Raw genomic sequence first — 12,924 nt, 5'->3', positions numbered from 1 at the left:
ATTCCCCAATGTTCAGAATCCTCCAACTGCCTCCCAACTGCCTTTTGGGGAATGTCAGCCCCTGCAATAACTGACAGGGGAATATGCCGCGGTTGGTCAGAGAACCGCGACATATTCCCCTGCCAATTTCTTACAGGGGCTGACTGATGGGGCATGCCAGGAGGTTATAGGGCCATATGCCGCGGTTCTCTGACCAACCGCGACATATTCCCCTGTTATTAATTTTTTTTTTGCTGACGTGGATTGAAAGATGATAGTTGACTGGGGTATATGTCGCGGTTCCCCAATTAACCGCGACATATAAGTTCGATTTATTTACAAAACTACCACTGCGCACCATTATACTGCGGTTTCTGGTGAATCGTGCAATAATGTGCGCTGTCTAAGGCCTATTTTTCACTAGTGTTCTATGGAGTTTACAAAAATAAGTCCTCAAGCGAACCAACAGATTTGAGGACAAATCCTTTCCAAGAGGGAGGGGATGATACGCGGGGCCCAAGCCCAATGTCTTTAGTGTAGTCTTTCTTTTATGTACTTTGTATTGTGTTAGGCATGTGGGACTTCTAGTCCTATAAATAGTCATGCCTACACTTATTGTAAGCACTTTTGAGATAATGAATTAATTTTCTGTTGAGTATACTCCAGACCTAATTCCTTGAAAGTCATTGCTTTTCCTCTCATTTTCCATTACCAGATTTTCTCACTCCTCCGCATCCACCAATCCTCTAATGCCACTCGTTCCAATACGAAGCTTCCGCATGGCTCTACTCATTACTACCACACCAAAGTCTCCATTCCATCGTCATTTTCGCACTTCATCATCAACCTCATTCGACGCTCAAATCTCTTTCGCTTAGGGTTTCCTTCGCGAATCTCTCGTCGCAAGTGTTCTTCACAGATCCACCTCCGTCAGTCGTTTTCCACCGAACCACAGTCCAAATTACCCTTCTTCATACGATTTCCTTCCTTTGTACCGATTGAAAACCCCAAACAATCCATCTCTGACCATTATCTAGGTTTATCACTATTTTTACTGATTAAAAACCTAGACATCTTCCATTCCACCGATTGAATCGATGAGATCTTCCTTTTCCACCATCTAAGACCTTCCAAACTCCCAGCCCTAACCTTTTTCACCGAACAAATCCTCCCAAACCTAGGGTTTATAGTCTTCGCCTTCAGTCTTCCGCTGCGTCTACAACTTCCAAACCGAGCTTTTCGCTGATTCTCAGGTTATCGGCTCAAACCGTGTCAGATTCGATGTTCCTCGCCGATCTGTCTCGGAACGGGTTGTATCAATTACATGTTCATATTAAAAGGAAAAAAATTTAAGAATAAGAACCTGGGAGCGTGAAAGCCGGTCAACAATGAAGAATGTCCCTCGCCTCAAAAATATAATATCTAGAAAAAAAATTACAAATACTTTTAATTGCCTGAATTATTGTATAATTGATTTCCAAACCATGATCTTCATGCTCTTTGAATTCCAATCTTCATGGAGCATCATGAGTCTCAAAGAGATTTATTTTCCAAGTGTTTACTCATTGACCTTGTAGGGGGAGCACAGGTTTAGCTGAACCCACAATCTCAATAATAACTGAGTTTTTGATGATGACAATACATAATTAATAAGACATATGTACTATAGGTTACATGTTCTATGTTTACATGTTATATGCTTATAATCAATGTTTTGATTCTGTTTGAGTATATATGAGAACATGATTGTGTTATTCATTGCATTTTGTTGTGTTATATATGTGATTTTATATGTGAATGCATGACACATGTTTTTGGAAAAGGAAAACCACAAGCACTTATGTTGAACTTTAATTGTGTGACAAAACAATAGTTTTAAGTCGATTTCATTAAGGGATGAGTCAATTAAAACTTGTGTCTTTGCATAAACTATTTTCAAAGTGCGTTGTGAGATTTTTCAAAGAGAAAGTTTTTCAAAACTAAGATTAGCACTATTACATTGTTGATTACACGCGTGCCATATTCGACTAAGTCTATTATTGTTTTGAAATTCTATTAATGCATTTTATAACTGTCTAATGGTCATATTTTTAAATATGTTGACCAAGCATTAAATGACATTTGATTGCATTAATTGCGAATTCAATTAGTTGTTGTGATTGCTGCTAACTACTATAACAGAATTGTTATATTCTGTTGAAAATAGAATGAATTAGTTTCAACACCAAGAGGGTGGGTGAATTGGTGAAATACAAAAATCAGAGTCTTTTTAAAATCTTTTTGTAAAAATGAGAACATTTTTAAAAGTTTCTTGAAACTCAAAGAAAAAGATTATTCAAGTGCAGCGAAAAATAATTGACTACGTTAAATGCAAAGTCGACTTGAAATGTAAAGAGTGCAAGGATAAAAGATTTAAACGTAGCTTCATTTTAGACCTTTTCTTTCTTTTTCCTTGGACTCCTTTTGGTTTTAGTGTTGTTAACTTGTGGTGTAGCTCTTTGGATGATTAAAAACATGAGGATCATTGGGATAACAGCCCAACACAGTGGGGGACATCCAAAGGTTAAGGGGACCTTGAAGGGAAGCTTGAAATCTTGGTCTAAAACACAAAACAAGAGAGTATACACTTGGTGAGAAAGAGTGATTTATGTGTATTTCATTTTAAGTTGTAATTTTGTTCTTTCTTCTTTTTGGACTTGTGTTTTGGTCTTGTTAGGGGTTTTTCCTAACAAGAACATTGGAAATTTATTATTTAAGTGAAATTTGTAGTTGGTGGGTAAGAGGGAACCAAAGTTCCTTCGAATTCATCATTAGGCCGCATAGTTTAGCTTTAATTGTTTTATTTAATTGTGATAGTCTAGTGTGTGTCAAATTTATTTCAAGTTTAAATCCCTTTGAGAAGTTTGTTACAAGATAACTTGAGGAAAGCTTTGGCTAGGAAAGACTTGGTTTCTAAGCAATCCATAGTGATTCACATCTCTTTCTTGGAAGTGAACTTAAGCTTCTCTTGTCTCCTTAAGTCTCTTAAGGAATTTTATTTGAAATAATAAGTTTGTTTGCATAATGTAAGAACCTGATTATTTAATTCAAAAAGGGGTGCACATGTGTCTTACACTAATGGTACTAGTTTTTTTTTTTTTTTTTAAAAAAAACATACAAACTAGTATGTTATATTTTTATAAAAAAAAAACACCCTGGTTCATTAATGCAAACAACTTATCCCTCTAGGGCTCATTTCATCAAGCTCTTCTCTACCCTTCACACTGATTAAACCATTGCGTTGTCGATAGGTGGTGTCCTAGCATTCCCGGCGCAAAGGGCTTCGCAACTAACAGATTAGTTTTGCGTTCTTCAGCGGGTAAGTGGTTCTGCCCTTTTCTTCGTTGTTTTGGAACTTAGGGCATGCTATTTTACTGGATGCATGCGACTACATAATCATGGTGAAACTAGATGAAAATAATGAAAGAATTGAAGAAATAACCCTAAACTTGGTAGATTGGAGCCTAAGCATCCAAGGAACCTCCTCCAAGGTGTGTGGAATAGCTCTGGACGTTTCTCTCTGCCAAAAGAATCTGCTTCTAATTCGCATTGGGGCTATATATAAGCCCAAAAAGATAACAGATAGATTACAGAAAGATTTACAGAATCTAGCTGAAAAAACAGACAACCGCCTAGGCACCTAAATTCACCGCTCAACGGTTTGCCTTGTGCCGCTTTGACTGCTTAGCAGACCATTCTAGCGCTCAACGACTTGCTTGACACTTCTTTTCATCATTTTTTTCCTTTTTCATGGTTCTAAGTCCACCTTACTTCACTTCCATCTTTAATTCATCTAAAAACCCTGCAAAACAATGCAAAACAAGCATAATATCTCTAAAACCAACTTTTGACTCTCACAAGACGCAACTAAGTGTTTTACTTGATTTAAAGCTCATTCTAAACCATAAAGGGTTTGTTTTACTATCAAATTTAAGCATGAAAATAACGGTTTATTAGGAGTAGGTTTTTTCACCAAGACATTGGGATTAGGGTAAATTAGAAAGTGACATTAACATTAATGAAAAAGTAGAATAAAATAGAATTCGTAAATATATGAGAGTGGATTAAAATACTAGACACCAACACTGTTACAATCAACTATCTAACATAGTTAAATTAAATTAAATGCAAAACTAAATTAAAGGAATCAAAAGCAATTAATCCTACAATGTAAACTAATTCAAAACAAAGAAATAAACACACATGCTTTTTCCTCTACCAATCACGTGACAATACATGCATCAACTAAAGAAATTCAATTCTTGGAATGGCCTAAAAACCTTCAAGGTCGTGAGGTCCCATGCACACCAACCATTCACTTTCTTCCTTCAATAAACAATTCATTATGTTCTCTTTTTGTCCCATGTGCTTCACTCTCCAATAAAATGGTCTCTTCTACCTTTTTACCTTAGAAAATCGTGCCTCTTCTCCCTCCATGAAACCAAAACTATCCTCCCTCTTAAAGACCAAAGAAATTCGGTGTTTCCAAAACCAAAGGCTAAATGAGATGCCTTAAATGCTTCTACACAAAAAGTTGAGTTACCAAGGTGCCACATATGCAAGGTCAAAGTGAATAAAACAAACACAAAACATTCTCTTCTTCATCAATGTTCGGTCAAGCTAGCAAAGGGGAGAATACCAAAATAGAAATATTCCTTCTATGGAAAATGAGCCCTTCATGTGCATGGCCAAATGAGGTAAAAATTAAATGAAGCCTTTCTCTCTCCCTTCCATTGCTTTCTCGGTTTTCCTCCACCAAACAAGCATCCAAAACCTTTCTTCACCTATTACCATCGAGAATGCACTAAGAAAACCAAGTTTCAAATCCCAAAGAAATAAAAGAACAACAAAGTCAACCTCCCACTTCTTCCAAATCGTTCCAACACACACCTTTGCTTCAAACTTTTAAGAAAAACAAAATGAAATCTATAACCCAATGTGCAGCACCGTCCAACTCTCCCAAAGTTAAACAATACACTTCACAAATTTCATTCATCCATCAAAGTAAAAGCACAAGAAGAAAAGGGTTCAAGCTCCCAACAACCATGCATCAACTCAAGCTTTCTTCACTTCAAAACTCAGTGGGAACCATATTCTTTTTAAATGAACAAAGGAAACCCAAATATAATAACGAAATTGGTGCAGCAAAGAGGAAACGAAAAATGCAAAATGGGTTTTCCTTCAACCAAAGAAACCATCATGAAAATGCAAAGAAGAGGAGTGATAGATCTCCCTTCCATTAAGCAAGAATAAGTAAGGTTGGAAGCAAGAGAAGAAGAAAAATGTGTTCTTAGTTCATTCAAGCTCAAAAATGAGAAGCACCCATCATGGTCTCCAAGAGAGAGTTCATACAAGCCAAGCAAAACGAAAGTTGGAGACCAAATCAAGTGTGTCGGCCTCCCTTCTCCAAAATGTCGAGAATTCTAAAATGGGTGGGGTCCACCTTCAAAAAGAAACCCTAGGGTTTGGCCATGTGTCCCACAAAATTGGGCTTCTACAATTTTTGCTACTAAAAGGGCCCAATACACAAAATCCTAATTCAAGTTCCTAAACAACTAAATTACAATTTAATTAAAATTGAAATGACTAAATGTTGATTCTTTAATGACCACGCCGCCTCCTAATGCTCTAAAAGATGTGTCCAAAATTTCCCTGTAACTAAAAATGTAATTAATCAGCTCAGAAAATGGGAATTAGCAAATATACGAATTTCAGATCAAATTAAGCAGAATTAGGAAAAACGGGAAAATAATGGGCAATTAAACACAATTCCCTTATTTATTTAAGTACAATAAACCAAATTCAGTCAAGAAAATATCGACTCATTAGTGCGCTATGTGAAACAACATAGTTTCGCCTTGCGGATATGGGGTGCGTTGTGCGAACTCCTTATGTCTAGGTCTTCTATTTTTGCTCTTGTTTTGGTTGATATAACTATGTGTACTGATTGAATTGCATGGTATGATGGTGGTAAAGTTATTTCATTGAAAGTATGAAGTATTTTTGCAGTATGCTCCAAGACGTGATACAGACTAACCTCTTGAGTGTGGTAGGGTGAAACCCATTGGCAATGACTTTGCAAAGCAATAGATGTCACCATGAGTGCATGACCCTTCATAGCTCGACAATCATTATAGTTCAGACGAGTCAAGTCATAGTGCAACAAGTTTTGTAATTTGATTTAGTATTCTTGGGTGAACCTTGCATGTTGTGTGTGATTGTATACCATATTTTTATACCTAGCTCACCCTTGGTTGTTTGTGCTTTGTCTGTGTATGTCTTCTTTTGTAACGATCATCCACTTGGATGTCAGCAGATGTTGAGGAGGTGCCCCTGGAGCAAGTGCTGGAGGATAATGATGTTGTTGCTTAGTTTACTTAGGATTTTCCTTATTTTAACTTATGTCAATTTGAAATACGCTATCATGCCTAAGTTTTAAATTCTAGAGTTGTTTTGAATGACTGTAATCCTAAATTTATTTGCAATTTTACTCCTAACTGTTCTTTCATATTATGAGTGTGGACTTCTATATTATATTATGTTTTATATAACAGATAGATTATAGAAAAAAGAGAGCAGGAAGAGAGACGACAAAAGAAAGAGAAGGAAGAAATTGAAAGGAAGGAAAGGGAAGAAAAGAAATTGATGACAACATATCCTAATCTAGAACCCAAAAGGGGAGGTTTTCTATCTTTTCACTTTCCAATTGTTATTGAATGTTTAATTCTACCTTTTCTTTCCAAGAATTTGCCATTAAACCTTTTCAAAAGTTGCAATTTTTAACACATGGCAATCAACGACTTGAGTTAGAGATATCTTCCAAGTTATCACTAATTCAAGACAANAATATATTTTCAAATGGAGTAAGGTTTCTTTTTAGTCATAAACTTGAAAATTTCAAAGTTAGGAAACCTTCTTCTAAACATATTTCTTTATACATCTTATTGGGTCAAATAAAACTAATTAAAGATATGTTTGATGCTTATTGCAGATTAATATTTGATCCAGGAGGAACTACCATGGAGATTACAACAATAAGTCTCAGGCGAACCATCAGATTTAAGGACAAATCCTTTCCAAGAGGGAGGGGATGATACGCGGGGCTCAAGCCCAATGTCTTTAGTGTAAACTTTCTTTTATGTACCTTGTATTGTGTTAGGTATGCGGGACTTCTAGTCCTATATATAGTCATGCCTACACTTCTTGTACTTACTTTTGAGATAATTGAATTGTTTACTATTGAGAATTACTCCAGAGCAATTCTACCTTGAAAGTCAAGGCTAGAGAATCCCAAAGGATCTCCTCTAGCCACCTTCCATTTCACATTTACCATTCTCTCATTTTCCACCATCAATTTCTCACTCATCCACGTGAGCTCCATCTGCCACTCTGTTGTTGCCTCGTGGCTTATCAATATCACACCAGCACATTCAGTCAGCATGTCTTAAATCTTTTTCGTGTCATCCATCATTCCAACTAATCCTCTAGCAAATCCACGACGTCTTCCTAGGGTTACTCTTCGAAGAGCTATGTCCATCAACTATTATTCATTCCTCCACCAGGTAACCACTATTTTCCTCCGATCATCTCAACACACCGGACGTTTCTCCATTTTTTGTCCTCTTTGACCGATTAAAACCCTGAATCCTTCCCTTCCATTGATTCAATCGGTGAAACCTCTCGTTTCACTGTTCAAATAGTTTTCCTCCGATTATTTCGAACTTCCACCGATTAAATCCTCTTCTTCCACGAACCCTAGCCTTTTTCACCGGTCAAACCGCACAATCCTAGGGTTTTGTTCTTCCACTTCATCACCTTCCATCTTTTGGTGAGAATACTAGCGCATTATCATACCTACCATAGGAGAAAAGAATAGAAGAACTTCATCCACTCTAGTTAGGCATGGTAAATATTGTATACTTATTTTATGCATCTCTAGGCTTGTAGGACATGCAAGTGAATGGTGGAATCATAGACAATCTAAGGTTGAGAAAGGTAGAAAGTCTCCAATTAAAGATTGGTGTGACTTGAGAGCATGCATGAGAAGAAAATTTGTTCCTTCTTCTCTTGTAATAAACCAAGAACAATATGTGAGATGAGAAAGATTAAAAGAAAGAAAGAGTTGAAAGAAAACAATATCTTGCTACCTTAGAAGAAGAAATTAGAATTCTTAATGAAAAACAAGAAAAAGTCCAAAAGGATTTAAGGAAAATTAAGAGAAGAAGAGAGGAAGACAAAAGAAGGAAGAAACAACAAATAGAGAATGAGGAGAATAAAAAAAGAGGGAAAGAGGAGGAACTAAGAAGAGAGAAAAAGGAGGAGGAAAGAGGAAGAGAGTATGAAGAGAAAGAGGTAAAAGAAAGGAATGAGAAAGAAAAGAGAGTAAAAGAAGAGATTGAGATAAGACAAGAAGAGGAAGAGTTACTAGAACCCCCTACCACTCCCACAATTAAGATTGAGACTAAGATGATGAAGGGAGTTTTCCAATCCTTGAACTTTTCTCAATACATCCAACCATATTTCATAACTCCAACTTTTACTTTTGAAAAAATTTCAACTTCTTTTTCACCTCCCACTATTTTTAACTCGAATTTTTTCAAATCAAACTTTAAGTTGATGTTACCTTCTAGGATACAATTAACTGAAAGTAAATACAAACAATTTTGTGGAGTAGACCTTCAAAGTTTTCAAGCAAATTCTTTTAAAATTAGCATAAGGTCTTCTTTAAATCTTTCATCTTGATACATGTTGTTTGTGGCTCATAAGATTATTGGTTTTGGGTTTGATTACACTTGCATATGGATCTTTGAACCTGGTGGAAAGATACACAAATTAACCAATAATAAGAAAAATGTTTTTTTATAAAAGAACAAGAAGATTTGAGGACAAATTACCTTTTCAAAAGGGAGGGTATGATGGCAAATTCCTAAAAATTAACTCTTGTGTTGGAATGAAAAGTCTTTTAAACATATACATCCAACACAAGACAAAAGAAAACTTCAAAGATGCTCTTACTCTTCAAGACCTTGATCATTCATTTGATTTAAGGTGTATCATTGTTGGGAGTTATATTCTTTATTTACTCACTATTATAACATTTGTTCTAACTTATGTTATAAAATGGGTATTTGACCTTGGTGGAGAAGAACACAAAACTCCATAGAAGATAAGGAAGTTAGCCTTGTTCCATGTTGACGATTTGAGGGCAAATCCTTTTCAAGAGGGAGGGAATGATGGCAATCTCCTAGCCATGGTCAAGCACTTTCAAGAGAGTGGAAGCCATCCATGAAGATGACATCAACTCTACCTTGTGGACCACCTTTGAAGCCATCATAGAGCATGGATTGAAGAGTAGTGTGGGTTAATTTAGGCCTTGTATTTGGCAATGTAGTGTAAGTTTGATTAAGGTTTGTTTTAAGGCCTAAGTAGCATATAATTTTCCTTAAAGTTAGACATCCAAACCAAGTGGAAAATGTGTGCCATGTGTCATGCTTTCATTGGAGAAGATTAGCTTTTTAAAAGGTATCCACATGGCATCTTAGGAGTGGAGATTTTTTGCTTTTAGTAGTGGCCACATTTCCTCCCATCATTGGAGTGGACTTGTGGACACTTGTCCACTCCTTAGAAGGCCTCATTTTTGGCTAATGAAAACAAAGGTGAGAGATCATGCTTTTAGGGTTAGAAGGAGACACCCTGATACGCGGAGCCCAAACCCAATAAATAAAGTCCACTAAACCAACCCAAGAAGTAGGACAAGTCCTTTTCCTTCATTTTGAATGGAATCTAGAGATCCAAGGCAAGGGGTAAAACTGTCCAAGTGAAGTCCCAAGCTGCTAGCTGCACCCCATATCTTTGCTGTCCACACCTTTCAGTCTTTCAGCACATGGCAGTAGTGCCTCTTCTAGAATTCATTCACATTTTCTTTGCTTTGTACACGTGGCATCAGATCCACTTATCATGGGCATTTAGATCACGTTGCAGATTCATGGATGCATTTATAAATCCATTGCAGCGTCACATTGTAAGGTACTTTTGGAATTTATGAGAAACTTCTTCTGCTGATGTATTTCTCCAGCACGGGAAACTCTTGCCAAAGTCATTCTCATTGCCTTTCCACATCTCCATCTAGCTTTCTTCCTCTAGAAGACCGTCGGAGCTAGTACCACTCACTATAGGCTAACCTCCGTTCATTAACCATTACCGATTCAAGCTCATTTCGTCAACTGCTTCAACATTTCCTTAGGTATCCGCTGCTGCTTCTCCATGGTTCCTGTTTTCATCTTCCGCTGAATCAATTCAACATCTGGAGCACCGTATCAAGTGGTATTAGAGCCATGGTTGGCTGATTCACGCTCCAGCTAAGTCTATTCACATTGTCATTTAATTCCTACACTGTCTTTGCTTCAAAATGTCACTATTCCATTGATTTTTCTATTTTGATTTTTGTTGTTTTCTATGAATGTTTGCTGTTATTCATTATTCCATAGCACTTTCTTATCATTTTAATCGGTGCAGTTTCTTTGCTTAAGTCAAATTCAGCTTTCATCTTCATTTTTCAGTTTGTTCACTGTCATGTGCAATAATTGTTGCCGTTTTACGTCTGTAAGCTGTGTTAAATCTATTCAGCTCGTGTTTGTTTGGTTTTGATTGTGCAAGTGCAAGCTATATGTTGATCTATAAAGCAAAGACAATCAGTCAAGTTTTGATCATTGGAGCTTACAAGCATAGCACTCTGATTTTTGGTTCAAAATTCTGCAGAAAAATCATTTCTCCGATTTGATTCTCGGATCTGTTTTTCAATCATATTTTTCGTGTTTTAAGCTTTGTCTAAGTCTGTTTACTGGCTTGGAACGTGTTCATTTTGACTGCAGCTCCTATGCTTTACTAAAATGCAAAATGAGTATTCAAGTTCTTCAAAATTTGGTTACTAATTCTGCATAATAATACTGTTGTTGGTTTGAAATGGTGCCAAGCATTTCTAGTCAAATTATGTGCCCTGAATGGTTGTACAAGTTTGATTTAAGTCACAAAACATGTTTCCAGTGGTAGCAACTCAGAGTAACCATTAATTTTGAAAAACAATACTTGAGTTGCTAGATATTCAATTTTTTTTTTTGTCCGAGAGAACATTGTCCTGTTTTGTTCATTCAGCTTTTGCACCGTGCTATATTTCATTGCACATAAATTAGGACCTATAAAATCCACTAGCCTGATTTCCTCAAGCTAGATCTTGATTTAGGATTCCTTGATTTCTCAATTGCTGGTCTGAAAAGCTTTTGCATCCACCAAAATCTGTTTGATCGTACTGCATAATAAAGATTTCTGCATAATTTGGCAACTCAAGTGGTGAAATTGAGCATCTGCTGTTTTTTGTGCATTGAACACATTTAGACAACTTTATTTGGCCATTTAAAATGTGTCTACATTGTTTTTCTGGTCATTCTTCCAACAATGCACAAAATCACTCTTCCACTTACCAATTTTAAGTGAAATTCCCAACTGGTGCAGTCATATTCCAAATCCAATTGTGTTTCCACTGTTTTCTTAATTGAACGCTCATATAAAGTGAATTCAAATGTGTCTTCACTGTTCATATGGTCAAATCTGCACTTATTCATAGAAAAACCAATCAAACCACTAGATTTTGATCAATTTTGGAAGTGCAGCAGTGGAATTCTGTTGTGGTTAATTTCTTGGCTGCATAACTCCTTGCATATGATCCTGTTCATCATATAATCTTGCTGGAAGTCATAAGCACAGAATATCTCAATGGTATTGCTGTTTTCAAAATTTTCCAGCCATCATAAATTGGTGCATTCAGTTTTGGTGTGCAGATTAAGTTGAATTGAATTATGATTTAAGTGTTTGGGATTGCATTCTGGGATCATTTTCTATTCTTCTTTACTATCATTGAACCTTGCAAACCAATAGTAAAAAGCTAATCATCCCTGCAATCCCGATTGAACCCGTGACAGCAAAGGCAGAAAACACAATTTCTGTATTCTTTGAGTCATTTCATCGAACAATTTGCCAATTTTGTGAAAATCAATCTAAATTCGTTAAGCTGCAGCATGTTGAGTTTTTCTTGCTTTCTAAATCCAATCTAGAGCATGTCTTAAGTTCCTTTTGAGTGCTAGCATTGTTGATAGTTCCTTAATTGCTTGATTTTCATTTATTGGAATTCATGCACTGAAACTGTTTGATCAATTGACAACAGTGCAATCTGGTTGTGTCATTTTGATTCCGCAGCAGTGTGTTAAACAGGGTGTATAATTGAATCTGTGATGGTCTGTGGTTGAGTATATTTGGTGTAGATCATGGTACAACCCTTCTTCTAGCTTGGTAGCATTCTAGAAAGTAGTTTGGAGATTGGAAAGAGCCTTGAGGAAGCTGAAATCCTGGCAGCAGAGTTCTCCAATCTGCACTACACGGTACACCAAAACCATAAGCTGCAACACCTACTGGAATATCTGTGTAACAGCAAAAGCTTCACCTTGCAGTTGTGAGCTTTGTGAGAGCCCATTTGCAACATCAATTTTTCCTTGAGAGAGGCCAAAGCTGCCACATAGAATTCCTTTCTTTTTTGCTTCACAAATTGTATTTGTTCCATCATTTCAATTTCTTGTAATTGGCCATTAAAACAAGTGATTGGAAAGAACTCACAAGTGTTCTTCCATCATTTGTCAACTTTTGCTCTTAATTTCTCACTAAAATTGGTAGACGGTGAGAGTGTCTTGGATCCAAAGTCCAAGCCTCACCTAAGAGACCTCACTTCTTTCAATTTGCAAAGCTTTTGGAAATATCTTAAAGTTTAGTTTTTCTCTTCATGATTAATTGTTTCTAGACTTTTGTTGAATTTAGAGGTAATTTTGATTTAAGGATTTTTAGTAAGTGAAATCTTTTCAT

The sequence above is a fragment of the Vigna radiata genome, unplaced genomic scaffold (genome assembly GCF_000741045.1).
Source record: "Vigna radiata var. radiata cultivar VC1973A unplaced genomic scaffold, Vradiata_ver6 scaffold_323, whole genome shotgun sequence".
NCBI lineage: Eukaryota > Viridiplantae > Streptophyta > Magnoliopsida > Fabales > Fabaceae > Vigna > Vigna radiata.
This window is presented reverse-complemented; position numbering follows the sequence as displayed.